Source organism: Hydra vulgaris, chromosome 14 (genome assembly GCF_038396675.1).
Source record: "Hydra vulgaris chromosome 14, alternate assembly HydraT2T_AEP".
Lineage (NCBI taxonomy): Eukaryota > Metazoa > Cnidaria > Hydrozoa > Anthoathecata > Hydridae > Hydra > Hydra vulgaris.
The window spans coordinates 7,495,798-7,509,447 of NC_088933.1; the positions used below are offsets into that span (position 1 = coordinate 7,495,798).

General features: G+C 28.6%; 1 protein-coding gene across 3 annotated transcripts in view; it reads left to right on the forward strand.

Moving 5' to 3' along the window:
- The window catches only part of LOC136090706 (uncharacterized), an 87,521-nt gene that overhangs the window by 43,050 nt on the left and 30,821 nt on the right, over positions 1 to 13,650 (forward strand). The window lies entirely within an intron of this gene.

The following is a 13,650-nucleotide window of genomic DNA, read 5'->3' on the forward strand; positions in this document are numbered from 1 at the left end:
CGTGATTGTTTCTCCAATGAAGCTGTGAAATCCCAAGCTATTATATTCATAATACTAACATATTTTGGCATATCAGTTGTTAATCCAAGTATTGATTTGTTAATCCAATAAATATGATTTGCTTTTTCCCATAAAAAAAACATCATGGGTTGCAGATATTGGTACTCCACCAAACTACAGCCGTTTTTCAAAACGCTTTATGTTAAAAAAAAAAATTTGATTTTTTTGCAAAGTAAGCTTATATAGATGCCTAGAAACGTTATTGAATAAATATTTTTGGAGAACTATGAAAAAGTTCATAAAAATTATTCATTTCAAAAAATGTTTTATAAAGAGTTTTTTTTATGATTTATTTTTAATCGCATTTTTCTTAAAACACATAAAAAGCATCTTAAGGTATTTTTAAAAACAGTTGTAGCAAAAGCCAATATTCCATTCATACCCATCAAAAAATAATGACCAAGTGATTTAAAGTCAGCTACAAGTGCTTCACAAAAATTTTATTCCTATTTGGTGTGACAATTCCAGTTCGGTTACGCCTTTGCGCTGTTGTTGTTGTCTATTTTTCTTCATAATTTGTCTCGCATTTTTTATAAATGATGCAGCAGGTACATCCTGAGTCAATCAACACATCCTGAAGAACGCCGTTAATGTCCAAGCGTGTAGTACGTAACGCCATTTTTGATTGTTTAGGGAGAGATCTGGCATAAAATGTCTTCTCTCTTGGTACATTTTTTGGACACATTTTTGATATGTCGTACTCTTGACACGAGAAACACAGAACATCACTTGTCTCCTGTCTTCAACCTGACTTGTTTTGATTACTATTTCTTTGTAGATGACAGCCTCTTGCAAAATGATTGGGGAGTTTACACTCATAGCAAACTGATTGTATTTGATCTTCAAGCGACCTCAGCTCAGCACGTTTTTTTGTTGCATCGTTTGTTCCATCATTTCATTCTTTGATCATTAGTGCTCTTGCTTGCACAAGTATTTATATAGTCCTAAGATCATCCATAGGCGAACTTGATCTCAGCATCTGTCAAACTTTCTTCGGGAGTCCAGAAACAAAGGAACATGCAGTTACTCAGTCTGGCAGCCCACCAATTAGCGTAGATAATATTTGCAGTTTTGCCAAATAAGCATCAACTGAATCTCCATGCTTTAGTTTTCTTGTAATAAACTGTTCATAAGCTGTAAATGCATCAATAGCAAATTATTTTAGCAACACCTCTTTTATTTGATATGTATGTACCTCTTTTATCCAATATGATGTACCGAACTTTTTCTTGCCATTCTGCTGGAAAATGTTGAAGTATTTGTTGATTGTTTCCACTAAACTCCTGAATGAACTTTAAGTAAATTTTTTCAACATTTTTGTTGAAATAGCTTGTTGTTTCACATTAAAAAGATCTTTATAAGTTAAGCATAAAACGCCTCACAAAACTTGATACAATTTAACATAATTTATTCAAACTAGTTCTCCTGATATTTACAATTATGTTAATAATTGTATATGTATAAAGTCATATTTGTATATATTATATACAAACATGACTTAATACATATACAATTATTTACAAGTAACGCTAATCGATCTTTAGCTTTAAAATAATCATTAACTATATTTACAGTTTGAAAAAAAACCTTCGACACAGCTAAGAATACTTCATCAAGTTCTAAAATACTTTTAATAAGGTAAAACTTTTTCAAAAATCAATAAAGTCACCTAGATTGATATCATAATTGCTTTCCTCAACATTTCCACCAGGCAAAATATCAATCTTGTTTATATCTCTTTAAATTGTTTTCCTTTTACTAATATTTCAAGATTATTTTTTTGAGCTATCTAAAAAAAAGAATCAGCAAGCTCTTTTTTCTTCAGATTTTACTTGCATTTTAGTATATGACAGGGTTCATGGCACTCAGGGAAAACCTGGATAATAAAGGAAAAGTTTTTAAATTCTGAAAAATCAGGGAATACCTAGAAAATTCAGGGAACTTTTTTAAAAATCTTTAAAATCAGGGAAAACTCAGGAAATGTTTTTTAGTTTTATATTAGATTATATGATAGATACAAATTGTTATTTTTGAAAATATATTTTTTATATTTATTGGACTTTTATGGTTTTGTTTCCTTATTTTTATTCCTACTTTTTATTACTCAAAAACCTTCCTTTAACAGATTGCTATCAATTAATTAAGAAGTATTTAATTTTTTGAAAAATTATAATAAAAATATTAGGGGAACATGGATTCAGTTGCGAAAGTATTATATCCTTCAACATTAAAAAGGAAAAATATATGCTTTCACCACCCGCACTCAGGAAAAAGTACTTAAAATCAGGTAAAAACCAGGGAAAACTCAGGAAAAATAGATTTCTAAAACTGCCATGTACCCTGTATTACAGTACATTTAATATTCATCTCTAATATATATATATATATATGTTTATACAACCCTCGGAATGGTCCGCATGTGACAATGCCGACCTAACTGCCAACCTAAAAGTGTTTTTGAGGTCAACAAAAATTGCTGACCTCAATTTTTCTAATTCCGAGGGTTGTATATATATATATATATATATATATATATATATATATATATATATATATATATATATATATATATATATATATATATATATATATATACATATATACATATACATATATATATATGTATATACATATGTATATATAGATATATATATATATATGTATATAAATATATATATATATATATATATGTATATATATATATATACATATATATATATATATATATATACATATATATATATTATATATATATATATATATATATATATATATATATATATATATATATATATATATGTATGTATATATATATATATATATATATAAATTAGTAGAAAATTTTTTATCTTTTTTTTTTTTTTTTTGGTTAAGTGATTTTCTACTAACATTTCATTGCTCTATTTTTTAATGAACATTAGGCACTCTATTTTGTAGAATACATTTTAAAGTTGTTTATATATATATATATATATATATATATATATATATATATATATATATATATATATATATATATATATATATATATATGTATATATATATATATATATTTATATGTATATTAGGGTGTTTCATATTTTATCAATTTTTGAAATTAAACTCGCGAATCGATTTATAAATTGACTATTTATATGAAAATAAGTTTGAACAAAAAAAAGTATGTTTGTACAATTTTTAGGGTCCCTGCCAGTTCGATTTTGGGCAAAAATGTTGGGTGTTTTAAACGCCTGGCGGGGACCTTAAAATTTATCCTATAAAATTTTTTATTCTTTTAAATAATATATGTTGGATTGGATATTAATTACATAAAAGGAGCATGTTGAAAAAATTAAGATACGCCTCTGAGTTATTAATATTTACAAAAACCTATTTTATAACTCGGTGGCGTATTTTATAACTCGGAGGCCTATCTTAATTTTTTCAACATGCTCCTTTTATGTAATTAATATCCAATCCAACATATATTATTTAAAAGAATAAAAAATTTTATAGGATAAATTTTAAGGTCCCCGCCAGGCGTTTAAAACACCCAACATTTTTGCCCAAAATCGAACTGGCGGGGACCCTAAAAATTGTACAAACATACTTTTTTTTGTTCAAACTTATTTTCATATAAATGGTCAATTTATAAATCGATTCGCGAGTTTAATTTCAAAAATTGATAAAATATGAAACACCCTAATGTATATATATATATATATATATATATATATATATATATATAAATATATATATATATATATATATATATATATATATATATATATATATATATATATATATATGTATATATATATATATATATTTATATGTATATATATATATATTTATATGTATATATATGGGTCATTCCATGCCAAGTGGTGCAAAGGTCCCTTATGGACCATCTCAGATTTTATTGAAATTTTTTGATTTTGTACATATATATGTTAAAAGCATGTTTTGAAAATTTTAGATCAATATCTAATATGGTTCTTGAGAAAACGCTATTTAAGTAGTGGGCTATTTTGCATAAAATTTCACTCTACAAGAAAAAAGGGTTTTTTCATCATTTTTAACAGCCAATAACTTTTGAACAAGTTAGTTTTATACTTCAATTATTATAAGATAGCAAGTGTGCTGTGGATACTTTGAAAAAAGAAAAAAATATTATTTCTGGCATCTTAACTTTTTCCATAATGGCGGGCTAAAGTTGATTTTTTTGTTTTAAGAATAAGTTTTTTTGTGATTTTAAAGACCTTAATCTTAAAAACTAGTTACAAAGTTAGTACAAATCAAATTGCCTGCTGATCTACATGTGGTGGATAAACATTTTTAAAAAAATCAGTTGATTAAAGAGCTGCATTCAAAAGTTATAGGTCTCCAAAATGAGTCAGATCGAGATTTTGGTAAAATTGATCTGTGATGCAAAGCATCTGTTACCTAAGATGGCACTTTTTTTTTTTTATAAAATTTTTTATACGCATCAATTAAAGACTGTTAATTAATAAAAACCAAAAAAATTAATGGGCGCTTATTTATAACCCCCAAAAGGTAGTCTCTAAAAGTCAGGTAAATTTTCCATAAAATTCTGAAATTGACATAATAAATAAATGCATTGAATTATATAATGTTATTTATTATGAAATATCAATTAAAAAATATCAATGCTTAAAGCCTTTTAATCCCTTTAGATAAAGAACTTTTAAATCCCAATAGATAAAGTCCCCTCCCCTCTGTCCCCTCCCCTCTTTATAATACAATAATTTTTTTAATGAAAAACAAACAAAATGTTTTTAAGAAAATAAACAAAAATAATAAAATTTACAAAAAGTTAAATTTCTCAAATAATAAAATAATCTCATTGATTTCTTTTAAGTCAATACTATAAAATCTTCCACTGTTTGACTGGACTTTAAGAGATTGCACTTTGCATAAAATATGCATTAGAGGTACCCAACAAAGATCATCTCTGCATGGCCACGTAAACTTGTTACATAAAGACTTTTTCATGAATTTCATATTAAGATCTTGATGCTCTTCTGAAATACTAAGAATATTTCCTAAATACCATTGAGCATCGTAAACGCAGGCCACTTATTCTCCTGGTGAGTAACTGGAAATTTTATTAATATAAATTCTGCAAGTAGAAAAATCCACATTAGTGCAAATAATATCAAATGAGACTCTTCTTATTTTTATTGAGGTAAGTGACATTGGGATAAAACTGTGGTGGTTTCGTGTCCCAGGTATTGTCGAACAAGAACGATATCACTCTTCCAAATTGAAGTTTGTAGTATGTGTTTCTATTGAAACTTTGTCAACAAAAAAAAAAGATATTCCTTTGACGTGTTGAACACACCAGCTGTACATTTTGCTTGGTGTGTCAATAGGATCGTTTAGTGATTGTAGACTGGCTCATGCAACAAGACGTTTCACTGTTCCACCAACACCATCACAAGGGCTTTTACCATGCGACGTTGCAAAAAAGTGCCACTCTGCAGTCATGTCAAAATCGTGTTTATGGTAGCATAAGTTGATAAGATTTTTGTAATTTTTATTCATCACTAAAATAGATAATGTGTTCAAATGTTTGTAATTGTTTAAGTTTATCAATAACATTACCGATAAAGCAATGAACAGCATCTGTTCCATGTTTCAGATGATCTGATATAACACAATAACTTTGACTATCAAGTTTTCCATCTTTTATAAAATACGCAACAAAGGGGTGCACAGTTGCTTGGCTGTTATTCCAGTGAAAACCTTGCACTGCATCCTGTATTAGAAAACTATAGTTTTCTGCAAAGTCAAGAAGAACCAAAGCTTGATTTTCTTTTAAATTAGTTTTCAAATGTTGGTAGTAGGTGGCTTGACTTTTTGATATAAAATGATGCACTCGTAAACTATCTAACTGTTCATAAACCATTCCAATAAATTCATCTAAAGGTAGAGTTGCTGGTACTAAAGTACATTGGTAATTTGATTTTTGCCATTGATAAAAGTTAACTTCACTAATTTCTTTTTCTGTAAACAAAGTGTCAATGTAGTCTAACAAAACCTTTTTAGCAGGACATTTATCGCAGCTATGCAGCATACAATCTCTATTTTCAATGCTACAAACCATTAATTTTAATAAGATTTTGTAATCAGAAATTCCAGGAATTTTCTGTACAAGGAGCTTTACATTTTGATGGTACTGGCAAACACAAACTGCATGCAGACCAGAAGCACCACCCACAGGAATGCACCACTTGGGCCTTAGCTCACAAAATTTTGAAAATCCAACTTTAAGATAATTATATTTCTTTTTAAACTCAATATGTAGCTCTTTCATATTAACTAGTAGAAGGCGCTTTTGGATATGTTGCTTTTTACTATCTACTTTAACTGAAACAAACTCTTTTTTTCCTGGACAAACCCTTGAATATTCATCGCATTCGTAGAAATGAACAACCTCTGTAATTACATCTTCACTTAGTTTTCTACCCGATATTGGAGAAGGTTTTGATAGTATTCCACTTTTTTTACTTAATTTTCTGGCTTGTACTACAGATCTTTTTGAAGTAAAAAAAAACTTCTGAGTTTTCTCTATTGACCAACTGTCTGGAGTGAGTATAAGAAGTGTGATTTTTTCAGAATTTGACAATGTTTTTTCAAATTTTGACTTAATTTGAGTCATAATATTGTCTAAATCTGTGTTTGTTTTTTTCAAACATTTTTTTGAGGGTGATTCAATTCCACAAAGTGCAGCTATTTCTAAACCTAGCACATTGGCAACAGCCTTTTGTGTATGAGCTCTTACGCTATCAATTTTACGCTTTCCATATGCAACTCTATCTTTTTTTGAAACAAGTTTTAGAGGTGAGCATCCAAAACTTGCAATACTTGAATTAAGATCTTCTTTTAATGTATGGTTGTCAACATAAATTTCTTTTTCTTGGAGTTCATTTTCTTTTGAATTATGTTTGCAATTCAGAACTTTTCTGCAACTAGTGCAAATTTTTTGACCAGGTATTAAACCAAAATCTTTGGCATATGAAAGACTGATAACTCTAAGAGAATCTAAAAAATAACGGAAATAATTATTACATATTTTTTTATTTATTTATTTAGTGTTATTAAGGTATTTTTATTAAATTAAGATATTAAATATTGAAACTTACTTTTCACATTTTTTGCGTGCTTGTTCAACGGATTACAACAATACCTGCGATGTTCATTCTCATACCTCGACAAGTAAACTTTCTCGTGATAGCTACAAATAAAATCTATGGGATTTATTTTGCTTCTCAAAGAAATAAGCTCTTGGTTTAGTTTAGACAGTTCTTGGTAGCGTTTACTTTTATTAGATAGATAGCACTGTTCATTTAATGCTTTAGCAATACAGCAAGTAGAAAGCTCAGGCATATTACTTATTATTAATTAGTTCTAAAATACAACAATTTATTTGGTTTTATTAGTACTTTTTAGATTGACATACTAGTAATATAGAATTAAATGAAACAATAACTAAACTTTTAAAAAGTAATAATTTTTTATGGAAAATTTACCTGACTTTTAGAGACTACCTTTTGGGGGTTATAAATAAGCGCCCATTAATTTTTTTGGTTTTTATTAATTAACAGTCTTTAATTGATGCGTATAAAAAATTTTATAAAAAAAAAAAAGTGCCATCTTAGGTAACAGATGCTTTGCATCACAGATCAATTTTACGAAAATCTCGATCTGACTCATTTTGGAGACCTATAACTTTTGAATGCAGCTCTTTAATCAACTGATTTTTTTAAAAATGTTTATCCACCACATGTAGATCAGCAGGCAATTTGATTTGTACTAACTTTGTAACTAGTTTTTAAGATTAAGGTCTTTAAAATCACAAAAAAACTTATTCTTAAAACAAAAAAATCAACTTTAGCCCGCCATTATGGAAAAAGTTAAGATGCCAGAAATAATATTTTTTTCTTTTTTCAAAGTATCCACAGCACACTTGCTATCTTATAATAATTGAAGTATAAAACTAACTTGTTCAAAAGTTATTGGCTGTTAAAAATGATGAAAAAACCCTTTTTTCTTGTAGAGTGAAATTTTATGCAAAATAGCCCACTACTTAAATAGCGTTTTCTCAAGAACCATATTAGATATTGATCTAAAATTTTCAAAACATGCTTTTAACATATATATGTACAAAATCAAAAAATTTCAATAAAATCTGAGATGGTCCATGAGGGACCTCATTAAAATTTGCACCACTTGGCATGGAATGACCCATATATATATATATATATGCATATATATATATATATGCATATATATATATATATGCATATATATATATATATATATATATATATATATATATATATATATATATATATATATATATATAAATTAGTAAAAAAACACTTCTCTAACTTTTATCTTCTACTTGAAGTTTCACTATTGCTGGATCATCAGGAAGAGTTCCTGATGATCCAGCAATGGTGAAACTTTAAGTAGAAGATAAAAGTTAGATAAGTGTTTTTTTACTAATTTATTATTGCTCTGTTCTTTAAGAACACTGAGCACTCTATTTGTAAAATACACTAACATAATTTACATATATATATATATATATATATATATATATATATATATATATATATATATATATATATATATATATATATTATATATTTATATTTATATATATATATATATATTTATATATATATATATATTTATATATATATATATATATATATATATATATATATATATATATATATATATATATATATATATATATATATATATGTATTGACTGCAGTGCAGTTCAATCATTATTTTATGAACCGTCTTGTGATTTCAAGCATTCCCTAGAAAATGTGTGCGGTTTTTCGTCTTGGATGTCCGCGCATGAGTATTTTGTTTTAGACAACTTGGTCATGGCTGTTTGCAAGTTTTATTATATGTGTTGCCGAAAGAAGTTTCAAAAACAAAGAAAAAAGTTTCAAAGCAAAACTATCAAAATAGAAAACAAAAATAAACTTAAATAAAAAATCATAATCATTTTCATAATTTGTGTACTGTTTTTATTTTTGTTTCTTCATAGTGGTTGTTATTTTCGGCAACAAAATTCAGTAAGTTGTAGCAAAAAAAACAACAACAAAAAAAAACAGTTTTAAACATTAAAAAAATTGATTTTCCTTTATTTAAAAATATAAATCCTCATCTCTTTGTAAAATATATTTGTATAATTTCAATTTAAAAAGTATTAATTGTTCCTATAAGAAAATGTCTATGTAATGCTTGCATATACTTTTATATATAAATTTTTGTAAAGGGTGATTTTTTTGCTGGTATCTTTGGTTTTGACAGATCACACATGCATCATGTTTTGTGTCATTATCAGACTTGTTCAGTTTGGTCTATAATTTAACCATGAATCAACTTAGGAACGCACAACACTTGCAAATTATTGATTTTTAATATCAAAGTTTATGCTCGGTTAAGAGAGTGCATCGCACACTTCTTCCAATTTATGAGCAGTTTGGTCGGCCTACTGAGGGAGCTATTCGGAAGCTTGTGTCTAAATTTCAAACTTAGTAGTTTCAAACATTATTGCACATTAACCAACAACACACATACGAAGAGTGAGGACCAAAGAAAATGATACAGCTGTATCAGCCAGTGTTAGTGATGACCATGTGTTGTCGATTCGCTGTCATTCACAGCAATTGGGCCTCTGTTACTCTACTATGTGGAAAATTTAGCGAAAAGATTTGAGTGTAAAACCTTATAAGATAGAGCTGGTGCAAGAATTGAAGACGCACGACCTCCCGCAATGTTTAACATTTGATGAATGGGCGCTGGAAAAGTTGGATGAAGATCCACATTTTTATCGAAAAATTGTGTTCAGTAACGAAAACAGGGATCGTCCGTGGTTTGATCTGTACAACTTTCCATATTTTTTTTGTATTACTTTAAGTATCGCTGATCATATTTTATTTTGTAACCATTTGAATTTTCTTATTTGTATATAAAAAATATTTTGTTGTATGTTTCTGAATGATACACCTCTCATCACATTCAGATTTCTTATACCATTTAAGCCTTTCAGTGTGTTTTTTTAGTAAAGCGCACACACATATGTACATAGTAGGGTGTCCCAAAATTTCAAAAATATTTGAATTTCAACTTACTTATAGTTTTTTCCCATTCTGCTTTACCCAAGAAGTCCAAAAATCACAAAAAAATGTTTGTATCTGCATTAAAACAGATAGATGTAAATATTGGTTTTTAACAGAAATCAAGCAAATAAAATATAGTGGAAAAAAATCTTTTTTTAACAAGTAATTCATACAGTTCTAAGTTGTTTCTTTGTCATCTCTTTGGTGAGCTTTTTTCTGTTGTCTCTTGCAACTAACATTACAATTTGCTTTATGTCCTCAGTTTTGTGTGAGTTCACAAAATCTTGAATTAACCGAATATTTCGCTCTGCACAATCATTGACGCACATACTGTTTTTCGCAAATGATATGAAACTTTCAAGACTAGGGGTGTTTTGGTCCTCAACCCAACTCTCCACTCCAGTGGTGTCTATGCCTGCCACCTTCAATGGAACCCAACTCTGAGACCCAAAAAGATCAAACAGCTCAGTTGATTCTTGTATTGTTGAAATTTGGGGTTTGCAGACCTTGAACTTTTTTGGCACATCAACTCCAACAGTCTATTCAACATTTTTACCTTTACTTAATAATCTAAATTAGCATCAGCAAGAGCCAATAAAACCAGCTCCTCAGTAAGATATCATGTGTGTCTTTGCATACTTTGGAGTAGAGCATGCCCCAGCACTGGATATTGCTCTTTAATATGAAACACTTCTTTAAAAGCATTAAGGTCATTGTTTGGAGTATTGTTAGTAAGATATGCTTTCAAAAATCATAGAATATAGCAGATTGCAACAAAGAAAGAAGCAGTTTTCACCATGGTTTTCTCTTCTTCATTCATGACTTTAGATATCTTTGAAAACATTGTGAGTTTAAGAAGATACAATGCATCTGCCATGAATCTTGCTTGATGGTAGGCTCCTGGTTGGTGAAAAGAGAAGTTAGGAACTTCTCCACCTAGGTAAAGTACCACTAACTCACACAGCTCCTTGTAATCACCTTTTGAAAAAATATCCAACATAATAGCTTGCTCTCCAAACTCTTGGGCTGCTCTGGCTGTGGTATGTAGAGGAGAACCAAATTCTAGTTTACTCCAATCAAATTTCACTAAATCATATATATTCTGAGATCTTTAAATCTTGCCATCCTTTTTGCAGTCTTGTGTACAAACCTCTTCTTGGACCCTTTGTTTTTTCACCTGTCACAGCCTCCATGAAGTGTGAAATATGGACTTCCAATATATGCCTCCTGCACATAAACCATAAAGTGGAACATCTAGACTGGAGGCAAGAATGGCAACAGCTCCAGAAAATATCCCAGTATTTTATGGTGTAATGTCACAACATATAGCATAAACTTGATCTGTAATACCATAGTATCCAAGCACCTTAAAGATAACTTTAACTTGATCACAACTTTTGGAGCTCTTGGCTTGAACCACTCCCAAGAGTATATCATCTGCATCTTATATGTCTGGGGAAGTGACATTTACAGCTATTCTTTCAACTGTGGCAGTTATTTTCAGCTGTTTTTCTATCTGCTTCACTTAATTTCCATCAAAACGAAGACTAAGTCTCTTTCTTTCAATGTGTCAAATAAGTCCTGCCTTATCTGATCACCTAATCTTTCAATTTTTTCAAACCTTTTTTTATGGACTGTGCTTCTTGATAAGTTGATTTCATCCAGATTCACACCACCTTTTTTACATATAGCTGCTACTATTGAAGTTTGAGGTCTTATGAAAACATTATGTTGCAGCAGCTGCAGTTGTGCATTCTATCAGTTCTTCAGGACTGATATGTATGAAAACCTTTGGTTTAGATTTACGTTAAATATTTTCCTTATCAGAATCTTCTTCAGAGGTTGGTTTATTATCAGATTCAGGGTCAGAATTTCCATACTCAAAGAAATTTTCCTGTTCATGCATTTCTGCTGGAGCAAAGTATGTATTGATTTTCTGTTTCTCTGTTTCTTTTATCCTCAACAGTCTCTGATATCTTTGTTCATTATGATATGTTATGATATGATTATGTTTATGATTGTTCATTTGATATCATTGTTCTTTGTTAATCATGGTATTTTGATAGTTTTTGTCTAATTCTTCTGAAATACTTTGTTTCCTTTCACCCTTTTGGTGTTTGTAGAAAAGCAAATCCTCATTTTTTGTATTCAAAGAAGGTCAGAAGCAATCTTATCCTCAATATTAGGAGCAGAAATATCAAAAAGACAGTTACTTTCCTCTATTAAATCCAGTTGCATCTTTTCAAATCTATCTTGACCTTAATCCCAGTTTAAACTGCGTAATTTTCGCATCTTTTTATACTTCTGATCTAGCTTTAGAATCATTTCTCTTAAAAGAAAGCTCCCTTCAATATGAAATCACCAAAACCAGCTTTTTCCCAGATTCCTATTACATATGAAGAAATGCATCTTTTCCTTGTTGTAGAACAAGGTACATCTCTACAAAGTAAATCAAACCCTACATGAGCTTGTGGACATGCAACCAGTTGCTTGGTTAGTTTGAATCTTGCAGATCTAAAATAAACAAAAAACATGAGTTAGATTTTAAAAAGGCAAACATGAGAAAATTCAATTCTCATGTTTTTTTGACACCTTGTTAATATATGTTGATAATTTGTATTTTTAAGTTTTAGATTTTTTTGTGAAATGTTATACTTTTGAAATACATTTACACAAACTTTTTGTTTCATTATTTTCAACAATGTTACCGTTATGGCATGCAAATAACATAATGTTTTAGTGCCATTCTGTAAACTACCAAAATGCAAACTCCGAGAATTGTTGTTCCATGAGCTTATGAACTTCACCGAGTTCAGGGTGCGCCGTATACAGATCCACCCTTTAATTAAAGTAAAAAAGCATCAAGAAAATATAAAGTGGATAGTCAAATATTAATAATTTCAGGAGCATTTACAAATCACTTAAAGAACTTTATAAAAATGTACTTTAAAAAAAGTTTAGCATTATAAAAAACGTTACTAATAATCGCAAAAACATGCAATAATTTTAAAATCAACCAACAAAAACTTTTTATTGGTTGATTTTAAAATTAACACATTTTTACGGACCATTAGTAACATTTTTCATAATGTTAAACTTTTTATACATTTACATTATGTTTTTTTAAAGTTGTTTAAGTTCCTTATTAAGTTTTAAATATTTGAATAATAAGTTTTAAATATTATTTGAATATCCACTCTATTTTGCTAGATGCTTTTCTACTTCAATTAAAATTTGGAATTACTTATGTTGTTTTAACAAAGAATGAATTATAAAAGTTATAAGTGCGTTATAAAAGTAATAACACTTTTATAATGTTATTACTTTTATAATGCAGTTAGTTACTAGAGTGTTATTACTTTTGTAGTTGTTAGTTTATTGTTTTATTTTTTATAACTTTTTTGCTAACAAATTCAAGTTAAATTGCCCCTTGAAA